Source organism: Trachypithecus francoisi, unplaced genomic scaffold (genome assembly GCF_009764315.1).
Source record: "Trachypithecus francoisi isolate TF-2019V2 unplaced genomic scaffold, Tfra_2.0 Lachesis_group2, whole genome shotgun sequence".
In the NCBI taxonomy this organism is placed as follows: Eukaryota; Metazoa; Chordata; class Mammalia; order Primates; family Cercopithecidae; genus Trachypithecus; species Trachypithecus francoisi.
This window is the reverse complement of record NW_022681465.1, coordinates 56023863-56044981: the sequence shown is the minus strand read 5'-3', so window position 1 is coordinate 56044981 and position 21119 is coordinate 56023863. Positions and strand designations below refer to the sequence as shown.

Genomic DNA, 21119 nt, shown 5'->3' with positions numbered 1-21119 from the left:
ACCATTCTAATAGTCCAATCTCAATGATCTTACAAATACACACAGACACACACACATAGACAGACACACACACACACACACACACACACACACACAAACACTGCCATTAAGCAAGAACTGTGAACTATCTCCTTTACAGGCTGCCCACCAGGAGTCAGGGGCTGTTCAGTTGGCACTGGGACAACCCCACGGTGTAATCCTTAAAGATCCACAGGACACTTATGAACCTGTAGGTTGAGTAGAATGTCAAAGTAAGCCCCAAATGATAAATGGACACTGAGACCCAAACAGTTCCAGCCTAGACCAGAATGCCCTTCTCTGGTCAAATTGCTGTCCACAGATAGCCCTATTCACACAAAAAGTCTTGGAAAATTTTGAGGAAGTCACTCCAAACTATTGAAGTCCCCAGAAGTTACTGCATAAAGCTTCTCCTTGCATAATTCCTCAAATATGACTGTGGAATATAACAATCACTAACATTTCTATATTGTAAGATAATTTCATGTGGTCCTCCTACACTTGTTTCCTTTTATTTAATTTAATGTAAGAATGGAATTTTGAAATCCAAGACAAAGGGAAGGGTAACATAGTCTAAAACTCTGCAAGATAGATGTCAGTTATCCCAACTCTGTTTATGACAGAAGCTAGGCATCAAATTGAGATTCCTGACAAATTCTCTGTTTTGGATTAGAGAAGATCCATAGACCTCAATTTCCAGAATTGGAGGTAATAAAGTTGAAATTAGGTTCAAAAATAAAACTGACTTTTATTTGAACCTAGAAAGTGGTAGTATTTCATCCCTTAAATGGTTCATGGGATTGTATATGCAAGTTTTTGCTTGATACACCGAAATTCCACTTTAATAATTGCTACAACAGTGTAGCATTCATCCAGTTTATTTAAAAGAGGAACTAGTATTTATAAATATAATTAAAAAGGAGTAAGTCTAGCATCTAACCTATCATTACATTTAAACAGCATTATTTCCACTGGTACACGGCTCCACATTGGTAACGGGCAATGAACACCCATGGTTCTCAAGCAGTGTATATTTCTAATGCAGATGAAAGAGCGGATGCCAAGATTTCTTTTCCACCAGGGAAATAATTAAATTTTAATTAACTCTGTCTTGATGCTTCTAGATTTGAGAATAGAAATATGATAACATGGAGACCAATTTAGTCCATTATATATATATATGTATAAACATACAAATATATTTATATTCCACTCATTCCAGAAAGACTTCGAGATTACTCATAGAAAAGGAAAGTATTATGAATAATATGGAGCTCAGAGCTAAGGAAAAGGGCTAATGCAAAAATGCCTAGGAAAATTGTTAGTTGTCTACAGTTCACCATTGGACAACTTGGGGGTTAGGAGAACTGACTTCTCCCTAGCACAGTTGAAAATCCAAGTGCAACTTTTGACTCCCCCAAAACTTAACTACTCATAGCCTGCAGTTGACCTGAAGCTTTACTGATAGCCTAGTCAATTAAAACATAATTATATGCTAGAATACATATAACATAAACATATTATGTTTATATGTGTATATATGTATTATAGACTATATTCTTACAGTAAAGTAATCTAGAGAAAAGAAAATGTCATTAAGAAAATCACAAGGAAGTCAAATACATTTACTATTCATTAAATGGAAGTGGGTCATCATAAAGGTTTTTTTTTTTTATCCTCGTCATCTTCACATTGCATAGGCTGAGGAGGAGTAAGAAGAGAAGGTTGTTCTTGCTGTCTCAGAGGTGACAAAAGTGGAAGAAAATCCACATAAAGTAAACCTATGCAGTTCAAACTTAGCTTGTTCTAAGATCAACTGTACTATCTTTGGCCTCAAATATGACTTTCTGGTTCTTGGTAGAAAGAGCATATATGAAAATCATTAATTCGTATAGTTCCCATCGTCAACTCCACATTTTTAGGGACCAATTGGTTTTCTTACATTCAAATCTAAAATAATGTATTCATGTAGAAATTTGTAGAGGCAACTGAGTGACTTAGGTAACATTATCTTCAACAACCATTGTATTTAAAGAATCAGATGTTCATGTTGATATCCTTGCAAGAAAGCACAAAGTGTGCTATTACTTGTAACAAATGTTACTTTGCTTTCTATACAAATAAATCACAAGGGTATACAGAGGTAAAGCTTTCCTCAAATACATATTGTGAATTTAATACATTACCTAGGTAAGTATTAGTTTTCATACTGTACAGTAAGAAAGAAATTAACTTTATGTGCAAAAATTTGTACTTCATGTGTTACCAGTTGTTCAAACTAACCACAAGCAAAACACTTGCATTATTACAGACATACATATACATGTGCACAAGTGTTCATACACACACCAACATGATTTATGCTTATACCAACGTGGATAATTGCAAGCCTATATCTGTGTGGTAGTAAGTTTTTTCATAGCCTCCAAGTTATGTATCCAGGAAATGCTGCCTATTTTATCCCCGAAGAATTAATTTAAGAAACTGAGTTGTCATTTCAGATGAATCCCAGTTAGCAGCAATTCTTAAATCTAAACTGTTTAAAAGGGCAAAAAATAAAAACGTAAAACATATATAAATCCTAGTTTCAGAGACATCCATTTATTTAGCCTACTTTTGATGAACAATGCATTACAACATGAGACAGTATTAAGCCTGTAGGAATAAATGTTACTGTGAAGGTCTCTAGATTACAATTATAAAAGTTAAGCTTTATTGAGTGCTTCCTTTGGGCACCATTTTAATTGCTTTACAGACATATACTTACATATCTGCAAAACAGCACTATGACTGATCTTCTTATTAGTGCTATTTTACATATCAGAAAACTGAGGCACGGAAAAGTTAAATGACTTCCCCATATCTCAACACCCAGTGGATGCTTAAGCTAACATGTCAACCAGGTGGTCTAGCTCCATCGCACCAGAAAATATCATGGTTTATTATCCTTCCAGGCTCTTAAGTGCTAACGATCATTTCAATACTGTATTAAAAGTGCTATAATAGAAACACTATTAGGAAATGTCTATGACTCCATCCAGAAGATGGAGGAATTCTAGAAAATCATCACAAATGAGGAAGCACCTGAGATGAGTCTTGAAGGATGATTTGATTTTTCTAGAAGTGGTAGTATAGGGAAAAGTTTTTGTAAGCCCTGAGGCTTGAAACTTCAAGGTGAGCCTAGGTAGCCATATTTCAGTATAGTCAGATAGTCAGAGTGTAAAACCAATTACTTAGAGTGAATAAACACAGGAAGTGTGGAAAGGTTCAATTCTCATACCCAGATGAGTAGTATTCGTTCTTAAAAGTGTAAAGACCCAGGCCGGGTGCGGTGGCTCAAGCCTGTAATCCCAGCACTTTGGGAGGCCGAGACGGGCGGATCACGAGGTCAGGAGATCGAGACCATCCTGGCTAACACAGTGAAACCCCGTCTCTACTAAAAATACAAAAACTAGCCGGGCGAGGTGGCGGGCGCCTGTAGTCCCAGCTACTCGGGAGGCTGAGGCAGGAGAATGGCGTAAACCCGGGAGGCGGAGCTTGCAGTGAGCTGAGATCCGGCCACTGCACTCCAGTCCGGGCGACAGAGCGAGACTCCGCCTCAAAAAAAAAAAAGTGTAAAGACCCATAAAGTGCCTTGTTTGGAGATTAATACTAATGGAATTGCAATTCTGGAATGACCCATCAGACAGCCAATTAAAAGATGCGTTGAAGACAGGGGAAGAGGTATAGAGATAGGGAGAGCATCTGCAGGAGAAAGTTACAATGGGCGTGAGGAGGAAGTATAATGAAGGAAATGAGAAATTAGAGTTGAATATTTGAAAGGTGAAGAGATAATGAAAAACTTCAAGATTCATTGATCATGGCAATGTAAAGGATGAGACAAATTAGAGAAATATTGTGAAGGCAAAATCTGCAGAAAATTAGTGGATAATTGCATACAGAGAATTAAAGAAAGGGAAGAATAAAAAATGACACAGATTTCTGACTTCTGTTTTATTAGTATCCCTTGTAGATTTGGGACTCAAGTAAGAAATAAAATAATTGGTGTTGGATATCCTATGCCCTTAGTTACTTAGAAGTACACAAATGAAGTATATCATAGATATTTACATACATTAATCTAGTGTTCACAAAACAGTAATTGGAATACAAATGGTAGTTAAAATCATGAGTGGTTAATATACTCTAGGGAAAATTATAGATAATGTAAGAGAACCCTGATTTTTTTAAAAAATTTTATTATACTTTAAGTTCTAGGGTACATGTGCATAATGTGTACATATGTATACATGTTTGTTACATATGTATACATGTGCCATGCTGGTGTGCTGCACACATTAACTTGTCATTTACATTAGGTACATCTCCTAATGCTATCCCTCCCCCCTCTCCCCACCCCACGACAGGCCCCGGTGTGTGATGTTCCCCGCCCTGTGTCCAAGTGATCTCGTTGTTCAATTCCCACCTATGAGGGAGAACATGCGGTGTTTGGTTTTCTGTCCTTGGGATAGTTTGCTCAGAATGATGGAGAACCCTGATTTTTATTTGCAAAGCAGATTTAAAAAATTAGATAGATCTAATTAGCAGAGCCAAAAGGCAAGCGTTAGATAGTGTCATGGAAGATAAACCAGGAAAAAGTTTTAAAAATAAGGAAGGCAACAAATGTTGAACTCCACAGGCCAAATTAAATAATGACTTAAAAGGTTCCATTGGTTTTGGTAACTAGTGATCGAGAGGTGACTTTTGTCAAAATAGTTTTAATGGTTTTGTCTAAAGCATAAAGAAAGAAAACAGAGATGTCTACAGCTCGTGGATGATATTTCAAAAGCATAGATGAATGAGACTGAGGAATGCCCTGTTGATATTCTCAGTTTAATCCTACAGGTGTATTATTTAGTTAGGATTCTCCAGAGAAGCAGAACCAACAAGACATGTATATAAATAGAAAAAAGAAAATATTGTTTATTTTTAGTTTTATGCGAACAATTTTATTACTTTTTAAAATTTAATTTAATTTTAAATGCCAGGATACATGTGCAGGACCTGCATGTTTGTTAACATAGGTTAACGTGTGCCATGGTGGTTTGCTGCACCTATCAACCCATCACCTAGGTATTAAGGCCTGAATGCATTAGCTATTTCTCATGATGCTCTCCCTCCCCCTGCACTCCTGACAGGCTGCAGTCCATGTTGCTCCCCTCCCTGTGTCCATGTGTTCTCATTGTTCAGCTCCCTCTTATAAATGAGAACATGCCGTGTTTGGTTTTCTGTTCCTGTGTTAGTTTGCTGAAGATAATGGCTTCCAACTCCTTCCATGTCCCTGCAAAGGACATGATCTTGTTTCTTTTGATGGTTGCCCAATGTAATTTGTAGATTCAATTCCATTCTCATCAAGATACCATTGACATTCTTCACAGAATTAGAAAAAAAAAAAAAAAAACTATGTGAAAATTCGTATGGAACAAAAAATCATTTTTAAAACATTGGTTCATGCAATGGTGTAAGTACAAGTTCAAAATCTGCAGTAGGGCCTCTAATGGGATGACCTGGGGAAGAGCACCATTCTGAGCCTGAAGGCAGTCTGCTGGAAGAACTCCTTCTTGCTCAGGTGACATCAGTCTTTGTTTTCTTAAGACCTTCAACTGATTAGATGTGTCCCACCCACATAATGGAGGCTAATCTATTTTATTCAAAGTTCACAAATTTAAATATTAATGTCACCCAAAGAATACAGAAACATCAATGATCATGTTTGATCAAATATCACACCATTATAAATCCACTCTTTGTCAACTTGGCACCCGTCCACATCTCCTTAAACCATGTTTAATCTCCAAATAGAGATAATAACAAGGTCATACTTCTAACATGATGTAACTATCTTGCATGCAACCAAAAATACACAAACCTTTTTCTCAGAAAAGAATGTAAAGTCCTTGGGTTTGCTCATCTTGATGTTCCGCAACTTGATGTAAAATTAACAATATTTAAATACTGTGATATAAAGTCAATACATTTTGTGTTACATGATAAGGGGATAGGAGAGGGAAGAAAAAGGATATTAAATATATCATATTTATAATAAGACAAGGAAGAAGTACTTGTAATGATTATAGCCCTCATTTCCATAACTGGTCAGGTATCATAGCTTGTATTTATAACTGCCTTTTTCCATTACCCATTTTGTATTACCTTTGCTATCAGCAAGCAACTCAGCTGGTAATGACTCTTTACCTTTGGGGGTGACACAACCTTAACTTCTAAAGGGTATGGTCTAGACAATTACTAGTTCTGCCTAGATTGGTTTGTTGTGGTTTTCCATTGACTTTAATCACAGGGCAAGGTAATATAAGAGGTGCCCTAAGGAATATCCAATATTGCATCCATTGTGGAGGGTCAATCCAATTTCCCATTGGTACTTAAGATCAATCACCCAGGACAGCACAGTAATTTCCCTCCTTGCTCTTGATTTAGGGGAATGAGGAACTCAAAGAGGCTGAGTGGCAGTGTCAGCTTCCAGTTGAATGGAACTATTATTTTGTGTCCTGGTGGAAACATTCTTCCTTCTGGAACTAAGACATCTAGACCTGCATAGCATAAGTCCATAGGGTCAAGAAGCAACATTTTTGCTAATATGTCACCAGGAGTAATAGTGGTATCACATTCATTTCTACTTCATAATTCCAGACCACTCACTTCTGGCTTGAGATTGATTTTGGCTATGGAAGAAATAGTGCCATATTGCTGATTCAGAGCATTTATAGCCTCCTAGAGACCCTTGCCCCAGCCCTGCAAGGGATTGCCACCTATCTAGCACTGTAACTGAGCCTTCACAAGGCTATTTCACCTCCCCTTCAAGCCAGCTGCTTTGGACTGGTGGGAAACATGGTAAAACCAGTGAATTCCATGAGCATGGGTTCATTACTGTACTTGATTTGCTGTGGAGTGTCATCATCAGAAGCAGTGCTGTGTGGAAGATCAGGATGGTAGATAAGGCATTCTATAGGTCCACAGATGGTAGTTTTAGCAGAAACATTATATGCTTGGAAGGAAAATCTGCATCCAGAGTGTTTATTCCAGTAAGAACAAAATGCTGCTCCTTCCATGATGAAAGTGGTGAAGTATAATCAACCTGTCACCAGGTTGCTGGCTCATTTCCTTGGGGAATGGGGCCATATTGGGGATTTACTGTTGGTCTCTACTGCTGAAATGTTAGGCCCTCGGCAGTGGCTATAGCCAGGTCAGCTTTGGGGAGTGGAAATCTGTGTGTTGTTGGTCTTGTGCCACTGTGGCCCCTTTATTTATGAGCACATTGAGTGATGACATGAGTAGCTGCTGGAAGAGACTGCCAGGTATGCACAGAATGGGTTATCATATCCATTTGATTATTAATATCTTCCTCTGCTGATGTTACCTTTTTGTAAACATTCCCATAGGACACAAATATCTTCACATTTTTTGGCACATTCAGAGGGCTCCATCCCTATACCTCTTCCCCAGAACTCTTTGTCATTAATGTTCCAGTCATGTCCCTTCCAAGTCCCTGGCCATTCAGCCAACTCCTTGGCCACAGCCCATGAACTGATATATAATCTCATGTTTGCCCATTTCTAATTCTATGCAAAATAAAAAACCAGGTGCACTGTTCAAATTTCTGTCCTCTGAGAGGATTCTCAGTCACCGCTGTCTTTCTGAGAGCATCCCAGAGAGCCTATAACACTGCAGCTGTTGATTTCAGGTGGTGCTTGCTTATCATGAAGAACCATCCATAAATCAGGCCCAAGTCTTCTCTTTCTCTCTCAGCTGATAGGGAGCATGTGATGAGGCCATAGGTACAGGCTTGGAAAGAGAAGAGAGTGTGGCAGGAATGGAGGCATTTGGGTCTCTTCTTCATGTCAGTTACTTGTGCATCAAGGGCCTGTTGAGGCCTGATCTTCTATATGTCACTTTCATTTGATGATGGGGTAGCGCTGTGCTCACCTAACTTTATGGTTGCTGGGTCAAGTAGCACATGGTTCATAATAAGCTGCTCAGATCACATAGGAAGTTGGTGTGACATGATTTCAGTGTTCAGTTCTCACTAAGGCCCAGTAGCAGGTTGTCATTGTTTCTTTCTTCTTTTTCTATTTTTTTATTGATTGATTGATTGATTGATTTTGAGACAGAGTCTCTCTCTGTCACCCAGACTTGAGTGCAGTGGTGCCATCTCGGCTCACTGCAAGCTCCGCCTCCCGGGTTCAAGCGATTCTCCTGCCTCAGCCTCCTGAGTAGCTGGGACTACAGGCACACACCACCACACTGGGCTTATTTTGTATTTTTAATAGAGATGGGGTTTCTCTATGTTGGTCAGGCTGGTCTGGAACTCCTGACCGAGTGATCTGCCCGCCTCGGACTCCCAAAGTGCTGGGATTACAGGCCTAAGCCACCGCACCCGGTCAGTTGTCGTGGTTTCTAAAAAGGAGAGTATCTTTTGAAGGATACTTCATATCCTATGAAGATATCCACAGAAGAGGCACGGCTTTGTCCCCAAATCCTAAGGGCCTGTGCTGTAATTCATCAAATGAGACCAACCAAAGATGCCATACAGCATCCCTACCTACTACTGATACTTCCACAACTGTCCCCCACTGGACCTGCTGGATCATATAGCCTAAATAGCAGAACAGTCTACATAGCAGCCTGCATCTATCTCAGAGCCTTATTTTTGTTCTGTTCCCCACTCAAAACTAGCAGCATTTCACATCACTCAGTAAATGGGCCAGAGTAGTGTACCCAAATGCAAAGTATGTTACCTCCAAAATCCAAAAGGATCTACTAAATGTTGTGCCTCTTTTGTCAGGTTGTAGGAGGGACCACATGCAACAACTTGTGCTTCACCTTTTCAGGGATATCTCAACATATTCCATACTACTAGGCTCCCACAAATTTCACCGAGGTAGGCAACAATACATTTTTGTCAGATTTATATCCCGCACCCTGTGTAAGTAAATGTTTTATCAAACACATATAGAGTAGTTGCTGCTTCTTGCTCAATAGACCTAAGCAGCATAATGTTTCCATGTAATGGACCTGTGTGATGTCTTGTAAAGGAAAACGTAATCAAGATCCTTGTGAAATAAATTATGACCTAGGACTAAAGAGTTAATATACCCCTGAGGTAGAGCAATGAAGTTGTATTGCTGATCTTGCCAGCCAGAAGCAAACTGCTAATGGTGGTCTTTACCAACAGGAATGGAGAAAATTTATGTGCTAGTATCAAAAGCTTCACGCCAGGTACCAGGGGATGTGCCGATTCTCTCAAGCAATGAAACCACATCTGGCAAAACAGCTGCAGTTGGAGTCACCATCTGGCTAAGCTTCTGATAATCCACTGTCATGCCCAAGATCCATCTGTGTTAGTCACAGACTGAATAGGAGAGTAGAATAAGGATGAGTTGGGAATCAACACCTGCATGTTTCATCTTTGGTAATGGCACTAATCTCAGCAGTTTCTCCAAGAATGTCATGCTGCTTGGCTTTATGATTGTTCTGTCTAGAGGGAGTTCTAGTGGCGTCCCCTTGGACTTTCCCTCAATTCCAGTCCTCACTTCCAGGTCAGGGAACCAGTGTGGGGATTCTGCCAGCTGCTGAGTATACAAATATCCATTCTGGAACTATGGAAGTAATCACAGAATGGGTTGGGGAGCCACTGGCTCCACTGAGATGGACTCGAGCTGAACTTCATTGGTCCATTGACCTCCACAAGTCTTTATGCTAACTGGTAGGCCCAGTGACAATTTGGGTCTCAGAATTTATGCTCGTTCAGAGCTAATGTCCAGTAGTCCCTCAAAGATCTGATTATTTCCTTTTCCCCAAAGTGCAGTCACCCTGATACAAAGGGATAGGTCCCTTTGGGGATAGAGGTAAGGATGGGAAGGGGGTGAGGAATAAAAGGCTACAATTGGGTTCAGTGTATAGTGCTTGGGTAATGAGTGCACCAAAATCTCACAAATCACCACTAAAGAACTTACTCATGTCACCAACTACCACCTGTTTCCCAAAAACCTATGAAAATAAAAAAATTTTTTAAAATTTAAAAAGAAAGATTAATAGTATAAATTTTATAAGTGTATTGGGATCCTTTCTCAAGAGATCTCAGCCTCACCTTCATTCAAGGGGTTTGGGGTCTGTAAACTGGTGCAAGTCTGGAAACTGATTGAGGGGCAATGACTCCGTTTTTATGGTTCAAGTTAGACTTTGTGTACCTGACCTAGAACTTTTCTGTTCATACAGATCAAATAATAACTTAATATGCTTCCAACCTATTTCATTTTTATGAACAGGATGACCCCCTAGCCAATGCCAGAAGTCTCCACACGTCGTAGCATTCGGATTGCTCTTTTGACTGCAGTTTATTGGTAAACATGCCAGCCTTGCCTTGGCCATTGATTGCTACCACAAGGCCCCTGTCATCCAGGATCCAATGATTCCTATTGCATTTACATTACATTACATTTACATTGCCAATTCAGTGGCAACACTTCCCACTGTCAGTTCTGGCCTAGAGAGCAGAGTGATCACCGGGATGCTGGGGCTCCCCTCACAAACTGATTTCTCTCTGTGGTGGTGAAAGGTGTATCCTCTAGACCCTCCCAGTGTGGATAAATAGATATTAAATAAGAAACCCATTCTAGCATTACCAATCTCCCTAGGCCTTTGCGTTTTGTCTTCTATTGTTAGTGACATTTCACATTCATTTACTGTGGGCACACTTTGGCTCCATGTTTCAGACAAACAAACAAAACACTGAAGTTATTTTTCACTTCCCGTGCTGCAATATTAAATACAGAATCTCTGCTTATTGAGCCCTATCAATGAATTCCACCAATCCAACTTTGTGTTTCTTCTGCCATTATTTCATACCCTATATATCGATTCCTACATGTACTCCCCAGATTTCTGTCTGGATAAATTAGAAAACTCAAGTAGTTCTTTTGGTATTTAATGCACCACCTCATGGATTACACTTGCACCTCAACTTCAGGGCCATGCAAAGACTTGGGTCTACTTACACAACTAGAATCAAAGAGAGTGGTGAAGTGGGTCCTGGGAAGACTCAGCAGTATTGCAAGACAACAGTATCGGGTGAGGCCATTATAGTTTCCTTGGGCAATGCAGGGTTAATCTCCCAAGATGGAGTGAAGAAGACTTATCAGAAATTATGACCGTAGTGTCTCCAGCTTCATCAAGGTCTTCCCACACATCCTCATTCCAACTTTCAATGTGCCATTTCTTTGCAATTACTTTGCTCACTTTAACAGCAGACACATAGGCTAGGAATTCAATTTTTCTTGTATTTCAGTCACTTACAAGATGAAAGTCTAGGGTTTTTTCCCCAAAAATCTCACCTCTGTGGCTACAACACATAAGGATCTTTTCCAGGGCAGACAGAGAAACTGACAGGTGACTTATGTGGTACTTGAGCTGGGAATTCAAATCCCTGAGCTCATCATTTTCTTTCTTCACTTTGTTCAGTAATGTTAGAGGCAACCAGCCCATTTTATTCATTAAATGATTATTTATTATTATTAGTTTGACAAAAATGTTCAAAAATATTATATTATGAGCATGAGATGCTTCCGCCTTGCAAGACTTTGGTTAGGAGAATCCAGTAGTGATACTCTGCATATCTCTGTTGCCCCTTCACACCACGGACTGTTGCTGCTGTCTTTACTACTGGAAAGAGAGTCAATAGTGTATTTAAATCTGGTCATACTAAAGAGTCACTTCCAAAAACCCCAAACCAGTAAAGAAAACTTATTCTTAACATTTGGTTCCTCTAGAACCATTGTTGCTACCAAATTTACATTAGTCAAAATACTCCAGAAAAACAGAATATGTGTGTATATATCCATATCTAAAGAGATATAGATACATAGTGCTCCCTCAGTATCCACAGGGAAATGGTTCTAGTATCCCCAGAGATACCACAATCCATGCATACTCAAGTCATGCAGTGGGCCCTGTGAAACTTGCAGGTACAAAATGTATGTTTCATATACCATGAATAGTATATTTCTGATCCACATTTGGTTGCAGATATAGCACCCACCAATACAGAAGGATGACTGTATTTATTGAAAATTTCCACATATAAGTGGACCCCTGAACTTCAACCTTGTGTTGTTCAATGGTCAACAGTGTGTGTGTGTGTGTGTGTGTGTGTGTGTGTGTGTGTGTATCTCCACAATTGCGTGAGTCAGTTTCTGATATATGTGGGAGATTTTAAGAAACTGACTCATGTAATCGTGAAGGAGCAGGTCCGATCTGCAGTGTAAGCCAGCAGGCTGGAAACAGAGAGAGTTTCAAACCCGAAGGCAGTATGCTGGCAGAATACGTTTTTGCTTATAAGAAGTATGTCTGTTTTATTAGGGTCTCCAACTAATTGAATGAAGCCTGTCTAACCTGTTTTACTTGAAGTCCACCAATGTAAATGTTAATCTCATTAAAAAAACACCTTCACTAAATCATCTAGATTAATATCTGACCAAATATCTAGGTACCCTGGACCAGCAAAATTGACACATAAAATTAACTCTCACAGGAATACTAAGCCCAGTAAGATGTAAAAGAGAAGGTAATCAGTTAGTCTATTAAAAGAAAGAAGTACTGGTTTACTATTAAGATTCAAGGGAAGTAATGTTTTAAAAGACATTAAAGGGGTAGAACCATTCAGCAATGTGTGATTTTTCTCACCAGCAAGAAACCCAAGGAAAGGATAAAGAGGAATAGATGATCAAATTGATTCATTATTGTATGTTTATAGGGTCTGTGTGATGGAAGAGAGAAGGATACTTACAAACGAAAAATCCAGGAGAAACCAGGATGAAACTACACACATTAATGTCCAAAAAGACCTACCAATAAGAACGTATGCTTTTATAAATACATATATGAGGTCAAGGCAGTGGCAATAAAATTTCAGTTTTTTTTTTTTAATTATATGTATAATGTTGTTTTGTATAAGAAAAAAGTAAGAAAGAAAAAATAGAAGCAGCACGATAGTTACACTTTCATTGCAGAAATCATTTGTATATTTGGAATTTCTTCTCAATTCACACTTAATATTAGGATGACCATCTGGACCCAACAAAAATGCAAATTGTATCACCAAAATATACTAATATATTTAAAATATAGTTTTCATGGCTCAATATGTATTTATTTATTCAATTGTTCATTCCTTTATTTGGTTCTTGAGTCGTGTCGCTTTTTGAGAAACCCATAATGGAGTTTTCATTGTGCACTTTACTTTGAAAGTGTGAGCTTTTCACATCAGAGTGATTCCTGTTCATTTGTGATTCAAGTCTCATAATACCAACTCAATCTTCATAGAAGTATGTCTCAAGTTCTGTCTAATGTGTTACACTACTGCCATTCAGATATAATAGTCTCCTTCTGAGTTGATAGAAATGGGAACACTCAAATCTTATTTTAAAAATGCAAAGGAAAAGCAACCTTGATAATGCTTGATTATTTCAAACCTCGTGCAAACTCCTCTTGACTCCTGCATCACTTACATATCTGAGAACCTTTGCAGTGTATTCAAGTGTTCTAAATCAAAGCTTTGTTTCTGATCCATTCTGCTGCCAAATAGGTTGACCTTGCTGCTCAACAAATCATCTTTAGCTCCCTGCTTTTTCTGTGGCAAAACAGTGGAAGGAAAAATTTCAGACCTTTTTGAAAGCCTTTTTAGGTAAGCCTATTGTCTAAGTGCATAGCTTGATTCTTAAACATATCCCTGAATTTTTAGCCTCTCAATACATGAGGCTATCTTTGAAATAGTCGTTTTTGAATATGATTAGACAGCAATACGTTTAAGAGGAAAATGGCTTAAAAATTGAATTTGAGCAAATAAATGACACAATATACTAATATTCCTGCCAAATAGTCCATGTCCATTGTATGCTAATTCTCTCTCCTTTACAATTTATCTATTGCATCTAACTGTTTCATAATATGCTAGTTATTTCATAATAGCTGTGCCATAACGTTTCAATGTGTTTACTTTAATTGAATTGACGGGACCTTGAATGAAGTTCAACTATCTTTAAATCAATATATGAATCACTAAAACCAGTATTTCAAAAATTACAAAGAACATTAAGATTTGAGCACTGTGTTTATTTTCTTTTTTCTTCCTTCTTTCTTCTCTCCTCTTGATGTTGTAACCTATGCCTACTTGTCTTTCAATCCTTCCTTTTCTTTTAACCACATCTCTTTCTTATTTATGCATGTCTGCCTTCCTATAGTTACTTTAAAGCAAGGATAAGCTTTTATTCTAATTCTAGATCTTGTAATCATTAGCCACATAAAAGCAGTTATGCACATGTCAATCCATATGACTAAGAATGTAGAGTGTCACATAACACAAGTTTTATTGGCACCAGAAATATCTTAGGTGCATTTTTCACCCACCACACAGTACAATTAATATGTGTCGTGTATGTGTGTCTGTGTTTACATGTGCATGCATGTGTCAGAAATATTTTCTCTAGAATATTAGTTGGATTTCTTGGAAGACAGTACTCTCTGTGGGCTAATATTGTTGAAATTCTACAACTTGTATATTATACCAGGTGATAAGAGATGATCCCCAGTGGGAAGGTTTGAGAAGAATCCTGAGAAAGACCACAGATAACGCAGAAAAATAGAAAGCACAAGAGGGAGCAGAATGAAAAGGATTTCAAATTTAATATTCTCATCTTCTGACGACTTTGAATTCATGACTATATGCCATGGTTATACCACTCAAACCTATACTTGAATATGAATGAATTCTTTTGGTAAAATTTAAACATAGCTCATATGTGAGAGAAACATTCCTCTTTCCTGACTCTGAAAAAAGTAAAACCACTGTTATAGAAGGTACTAACTCTACATGTTTCATTGTTCATGAGGCAAGACCTAATTTATTGCCCCTGACATTTAATCAATACATTGTATAATGTATGAAATTACTATTAGGGAAGCATATTATTTCTGCTTCTGGAATTTCCCACGGAAGTTTCGTAAAGAAATTTCCTTCATAACATATATCAGTGTAACCAACTTAGAGGAGACCTTTGGTACATACTTATACTCATCATTAAAGAGTGCTGTTACATTTTGTTGTTTTATGTCAATGTCAAGAACTATTTGTCTTCCACAATTTCATGAATACTGAAAGACGACATGAGATGTTTGGGTCAGAGAAAGGAAATTTTTTCACTATACCACAATGTGCTTAACAGAATGGACTCAGTTCCCATTGCCTTCAAGTAACATAGAGGTAAAGCAGATAGCTAGGTCTAGATGGAGGCCAGTACATGTAGTGGGTTACATTACAGGAGAGGAGCCCTGGCAACTCTTGTCCTTTGTTTTGGAGAGTGACATTATCTCTATTTTACTGGGTAGAAGCATGTGGCCCTTTGCTTTGGAAAAAGACACAGTCTTAATTTTTCAAGGTTGTTTGCTATATAAACATTAAAAATATGTCTCAAAAAAAGAACCTGCAGGGCTTTCTATACAAAACCCTCAGTAACATGAGGGACCTACAGTGACTTGAGTTCCAATCTTGTATAGTGTATCGACTTGCTGAAGCATCACCACATAGTGTTGTGACTTAGTAGTATTAGAAACTGTTTAAATATCGTCCTTTGCCAGCTTACTGAATTGCTTAGTCAGCAGGGTTCCTTCTCTTTCTCTCTTTCATTGTTTTTATTTATTTTATTTTATTTATTTATTTGTTTATTTTACTTTAAGTTTTGGGGTACATGTACAGAACGTGCAGGTTTGTTACATAGGTACACATGTGCCATGGTGGTTTGCTGCACCTCTCAACCCATCATCTAGGTTTTAAGTCCCACATGCATGAGGTATTTGTCTTAATGCTCTCTCTCCCCTTCCCCCCTACCTACCAGCAGGCCCTGGTGTGTGATGTTCTCCTCCCTGTGTCCATGTGTGCTTATTGTTCAAATCTCACTTATAAGTGAGAACATGTGGTGTTTAGTTTTTTGTTCCTGTGTTAGTTTGCTGAGGATGATGGTTTCCAGCTTCATCCATGGCCCTGCAAAGGACCTGAATTCATTCTTTGTTCCTCTTTTCTGTTTGTAATAAACACAAAATCATATCCTCCTAGAGCTCATATCCTCCTAGAGCTCATATCCTTTTTCGTTCTGAATCTTGTACTTAGAAGTATAAATATAAGGGATGACACTGAATATATGATTAAATGTCCCAAGTCTATTCCTGGCCCTCAGTGATATTGGTTTCCACATATTGTCTTCCTGATGAATATAATCTCTATAGTATACATATATATTTTCTTATCTAAATAGTAGAAGATAAGAAATCTCTTAGGCACTGGATAAGAAAAATTGTTTGGCATAAACCTCTCTAAAATTGTACTGACAACTTCATTCTTTCATTAAAATGTAAGAATTACTTTTACTATCATGAAGAGTAATTTACTGTAATGAGGAATGGAAAGTTTATACAGAACTAATTTTTTTAAATTTAACCAAGTATTCAAGGCTATTGAATTTTGAAATAACATGAGACAATTTGGAAAGATTCACATTAATTTATGATATTTTTAGCCACCTATAATAAATAATATGAGATGATAATTAAAAATGTTGTTTACAAAGTGTTGAGCATTGAAATTGTGCAATTATATTTTCCAATGATATATTAAAGGCCATAAAAACAATTCTTTGCTGAGTAGACTTATAAGTTTAGGAAATAATTGGTAGTATTGGAGCAATGGAATTTTCTTGTGTTGTGTTGTGTTGACTACGTGAACTTACTTTTACAAATATATTTCAAATAGTACCTCTTAAAACCATGCCCAAAGAACCAGTGGTGTAGCTTTAAAGATAGATAGATAGATAGATAGATAGAGATAGATAGATAGATAGATAGATGATAGATAGAAAGATGATAGGTAGATAGATGATAGATAGATAGATGATAGAAGATTGATAGATAGACATATAATAGGTGATAGAAAGGTAGATAGATGATAGATGATAGAAAGATAGATGATTAGATAGATGATAGATACATACATAGATGATAGATAGATAGATAGATAGATAGATAGATAGATAGATAATAGGTAGATAGATAGATGATAGATAGATGATAGATGATTTATAGATAGATAGATAGATAGATAGATAGATAGATAGATAGATGATAGAGTACAAGGAAAACTAAACTTTGAAAATAAACCAGATAATACAAAGTGGTTGAAAACACAACTCTCCCAGTAATTTTTCCCTTTGATTGAAACCTTTTGAGCAACTAGAAAAATATTTAAACCTATCTTTCTTATCCACTACAAGACCATGATCAGAGACAATTCCTAAAAATTCCTCTTCTGCTTCATAGCTGTCTAGAAATAAAAAAACTGAATGTTTTTCTTATGTCTACAGCTGTACTCATGTAGCACCAAAAAAGAAGCACATGGGAACTAACAATAACTTAACACATATAAAATAATAGAAGAGTCATTATTTTATTTAAAGAATAAAAGTTTCTGAACCCATCTAAAACCCTGGGTTTAAAACTACAGTCAAAAATAAAAGTGAGATCAAAGATGATATGTTAGGTAAAATCAGTCAACCTTTTTTTTTTGTTTATTTTCCTTCCTTCCTTCCTTCCTTCCTTCCTTCCTTCCTTCTTTCTCTCGCTCTTCCTTCCTTCCTTCCTTCCTTCTTTCTCTCGCTCTTCCTTCCTTCCTTCCTCTTTTCTTTCTTTCCTTTCTTCTTTCTTTCTTTCTTTCTTTCTTTCTTTCTTTCTTTCTTTCTTTTCTTTCTTTCTTTCTTCCTCTCTCTCTCTTCCTTCCTTCCTTCCTCTCTTCCTTCTTTCTTTCCTTTTCTTTCTTCTTTCTTTCTTTTCTTTCTTTCTTTCTTTCTTCCTCTCTCTCTTCCTTCCTTCCTTCCTCTCTTTCTTCTTTCTTTCCTTTTCTTTCTTCTTTCTTTCTTTTTTCTCTTTCTTTCTTTCACCTTCTTTCCTTCCTCTCTTCCTTCTTCATTCATTAAAAAAGTGCTTAAGAGACTGAAAGAAAGGAAAATTTAGGAAATAATAGGGGCCATTTTAACAGATTAAAACAACAGTAATCTATATACAAAACTACACTAGAGGCCGGGCGCGGTGGCTCAAGCCTGTAATCCCAGCACTTTGGGAGGCCGAGACGGGCGGATCACGAGGTCAGGAGATCGAGACCATCCTGGCTAATACGGTGAAACCCTGTCTCTACTTAAAAATACAAAAAACTAGCCGGGCGACGAGGCGGGCGCCTGTAGTCCCAGCTACTCGGGAGGCTGAGGCAGGAGAATGGCATAAACCCGGGAGGCGGAGCTTGCAGTGAGCTGAGATCCGGCCACTGCACTCCAGTCTGGGTGGCAGAGCGAGACTCCGTCTCAAAAAAAAAAAAAAAAAAAAAACTACACTAGATCCCTCTATAATCTGTATCATTAAAGACTTCCAAAAATTTCTCAATACATTTTTAAATATCAAGGAATTATGGCTGGGAATAAATATATTTATACTTTTATAAATACATGTCCAATAGTACCTTATGAAGCCATGCTTGAAGAACCAGTGGTATAGCTTTAAAAATAAACAGAAGGCCAGGCACGGTGGCTCATGCCTGTAATCCCAGCACTTTGGGAGGCCGAGGCGGGTGGATTGTCTGAGCTCAGGAGTTCCAGACCAGCCTGGGCAGCACGGTGAAATCCCGTCTCTATTAAAATACAAAACATTACTCAGGCGTGGAGGCCTGTGCCTGTAATCCCAGCTAGTCGGGAGGCTGAAGCAGGAGAGTTGCTTGAACCTGGTAGGCAGAGGTTTCAGTGAGCCAAGATTGTTCACCTGGACTACAGCCTGGGCGACAGAGCGAGACTCCGTCTAAAAAATAAATAAATAAATGATAGATAGATAGATAGATAGATAGATAGATAGATAGATAGATAGAATTAATACAAGGAAAACTAAACTTTTAAAATAAACCAGATAATAAAAATTGGTTGAAAACACAACTCTCTCAGTAATTTTTCCCTTTTGATCAAAACCTTTTGAGCAACTTTCACTGTGAATCCTCGCGAACCCTTTGGTTCTCTGGAGAATACAGAGATGCCCGTGACATATTCAGCTGCTCCACTGCCTTTAAGCAAATAGATCTTCATGATCATCCATGAAAACAATGCAAACACTCTATGTGTTTCCATGTAATTGAGTGATTATAAAGTCTGGCTTTTGTGGATTTTGAAGCAGCAAATGTCCATTCTTATTGTATAAGTGGAAGTAATAGACAGGACGAGAGGATAGAAGAAAGCCATTTTACTCTCCAGGTATTTCTGATAAATCTATGTCCCCAGTTTCCCTGTACCTGAATAGACAGGCTCCACAGAGTCCACTCCCTTCCGTGAGTCTATTGCTTTCCCCCACCCCCCACCCCCAGGAGGGAAGAGAGAGTCTGATACTGAATTTGGATAAAGAATCTCAGTCACACATTTCCCACCCCCCTGACCCCGACAAGTTACAAGTGCCTGAGCATTCTTTAATTTGTTTCGCTGCTTAATGGCTGTTCCTGCTCATGCTGTCCTTTATTTCGGGATCAGGAAATTCCAGGTAAATATTTTGGGCAATAAAGGAAAATATAAATGTTATCAGGAGCCTTTCAAATACAACTTTAGATAAGTGATTGGCAAACTATGGCTTTTAGACTAAGTTCAGTCTGCTGCCTCTTTTTGTAAATAAAGTTTTATTGAAACACAGCCATGCTTATTTGTTTCAGTATTGTCTATGGCTACTTTCACACTGCAATGGCGAAGTCGAGCAGTTATGAGAGAAGCTATACGACTCCTAAAACCTAAAATGCTTACTACTTGGTCCTTACTACTCAGAAAGAAAAAAAAAAAAAAAAAAAGCTGACCCTTATTAAGACAATTACAAGTGACACAATGGGATCACAGACTTACGGTTTTCATTTGTGAACATGCAGAACTGCTCACTCCATCTTGTATCTGAAAGATTCAAAGTTCTTAGGGGGAGATGCTGGTTGTCAGAAACGGGTCCTCTAAAAAAACATAACAGCAGGTGCAATGGAAGAATTGTGGGCTCTTTTCCGACTTGGAATAAACTTACTGCCTCAATATTCTCATCTGTAAAGGAGGAAAAACACAAAAAGGAAACCATAAGGTTATCATGGAGATTACTGAATCCACATGTGGGATAACATATGTAGATTCTTAGCCAAGTGTCATTCATGTTGCTGTACTACCTTCAATCCATAATTTTTTTGCCCAGTGTAGAAATTGCAATATTTTGGAATGACATCTAGGGATTTAAGCTTCACAGAAAGATCTCTAGACTTACCGGACTGCAAGTTTCATTCCTTTGAACAAAAGAATCATATAGGAGGAATCTATATTATACGAAGACATAGATTCTCATTTCCACGATTGTTTCGTCGTTTGCCAAGAATCTCCTAACACAAGTATGCCCATGTTCCAAGCTGTCCTTCTCTTATCAAAATGTATCCATGTGTTTGGAACAATAGTATAATTGTAGAAACACAGTCATTAAGTGGAGAAATTACTAGAATTCATTAAGCTCACTTTGTATAGATTACAATGATTTCCATTGTAAAGCACAGATGAAAAACATTTATTCAGAGTTAACAATGTATTAGGGAAGTCAGGTCAAAACCAAATATATACTTTATGTAAACAAACAAATCAGGACCATAGAGACTTGTAGCACAATTAAGATTAAATAAATGTGATTATACATAGTGGAGAAAAGTTTAAAACCCATTTAAAAGACCCTATTTGCTTTTCCTTGGTTGGTTTAAAAATTTACTTCTTTTATATAACATCTGCCTTACTTACATTCATTACAATAAACAACATACTAAAAAATTTTGCAAATATGTGTAAATTTTTAAAATTCTGTATTTCAAAGAAGAAATGCAAAAAAGATTTTATATTTTAGAATGTCAATGTTTAAATTTAAATTGAAAAGTATTATTTATGACTGTATTTTTATCAATATGTGCAAATATGCACTAA

The 21119-nt window shown here is 37.6% G+C and overlaps 1 long non-coding RNA gene across 2 annotated transcripts in view; it reads left to right on the top strand.

Annotated features, from left to right (window-relative positions):
* Nucleotides 1–21119, top strand: part of LOC117064973 — a 201233-nt gene that overhangs the window by 151729 nt on the left and 28385 nt on the right. The window contains exon 3 of one of the 2 annotated variants that reach the window (XR_004429773.1): nt 12824–12975. The exons of the other annotated variant lie outside the window; for it this stretch is intronic. This is a non-coding gene — a long non-coding RNA (uncharacterized LOC117064973). Of the gene's footprint in view, nt 1–12823; nt 12976–21119 lie in introns of those variants that run through there. 2 annotated transcript variants of the gene reach the window in all.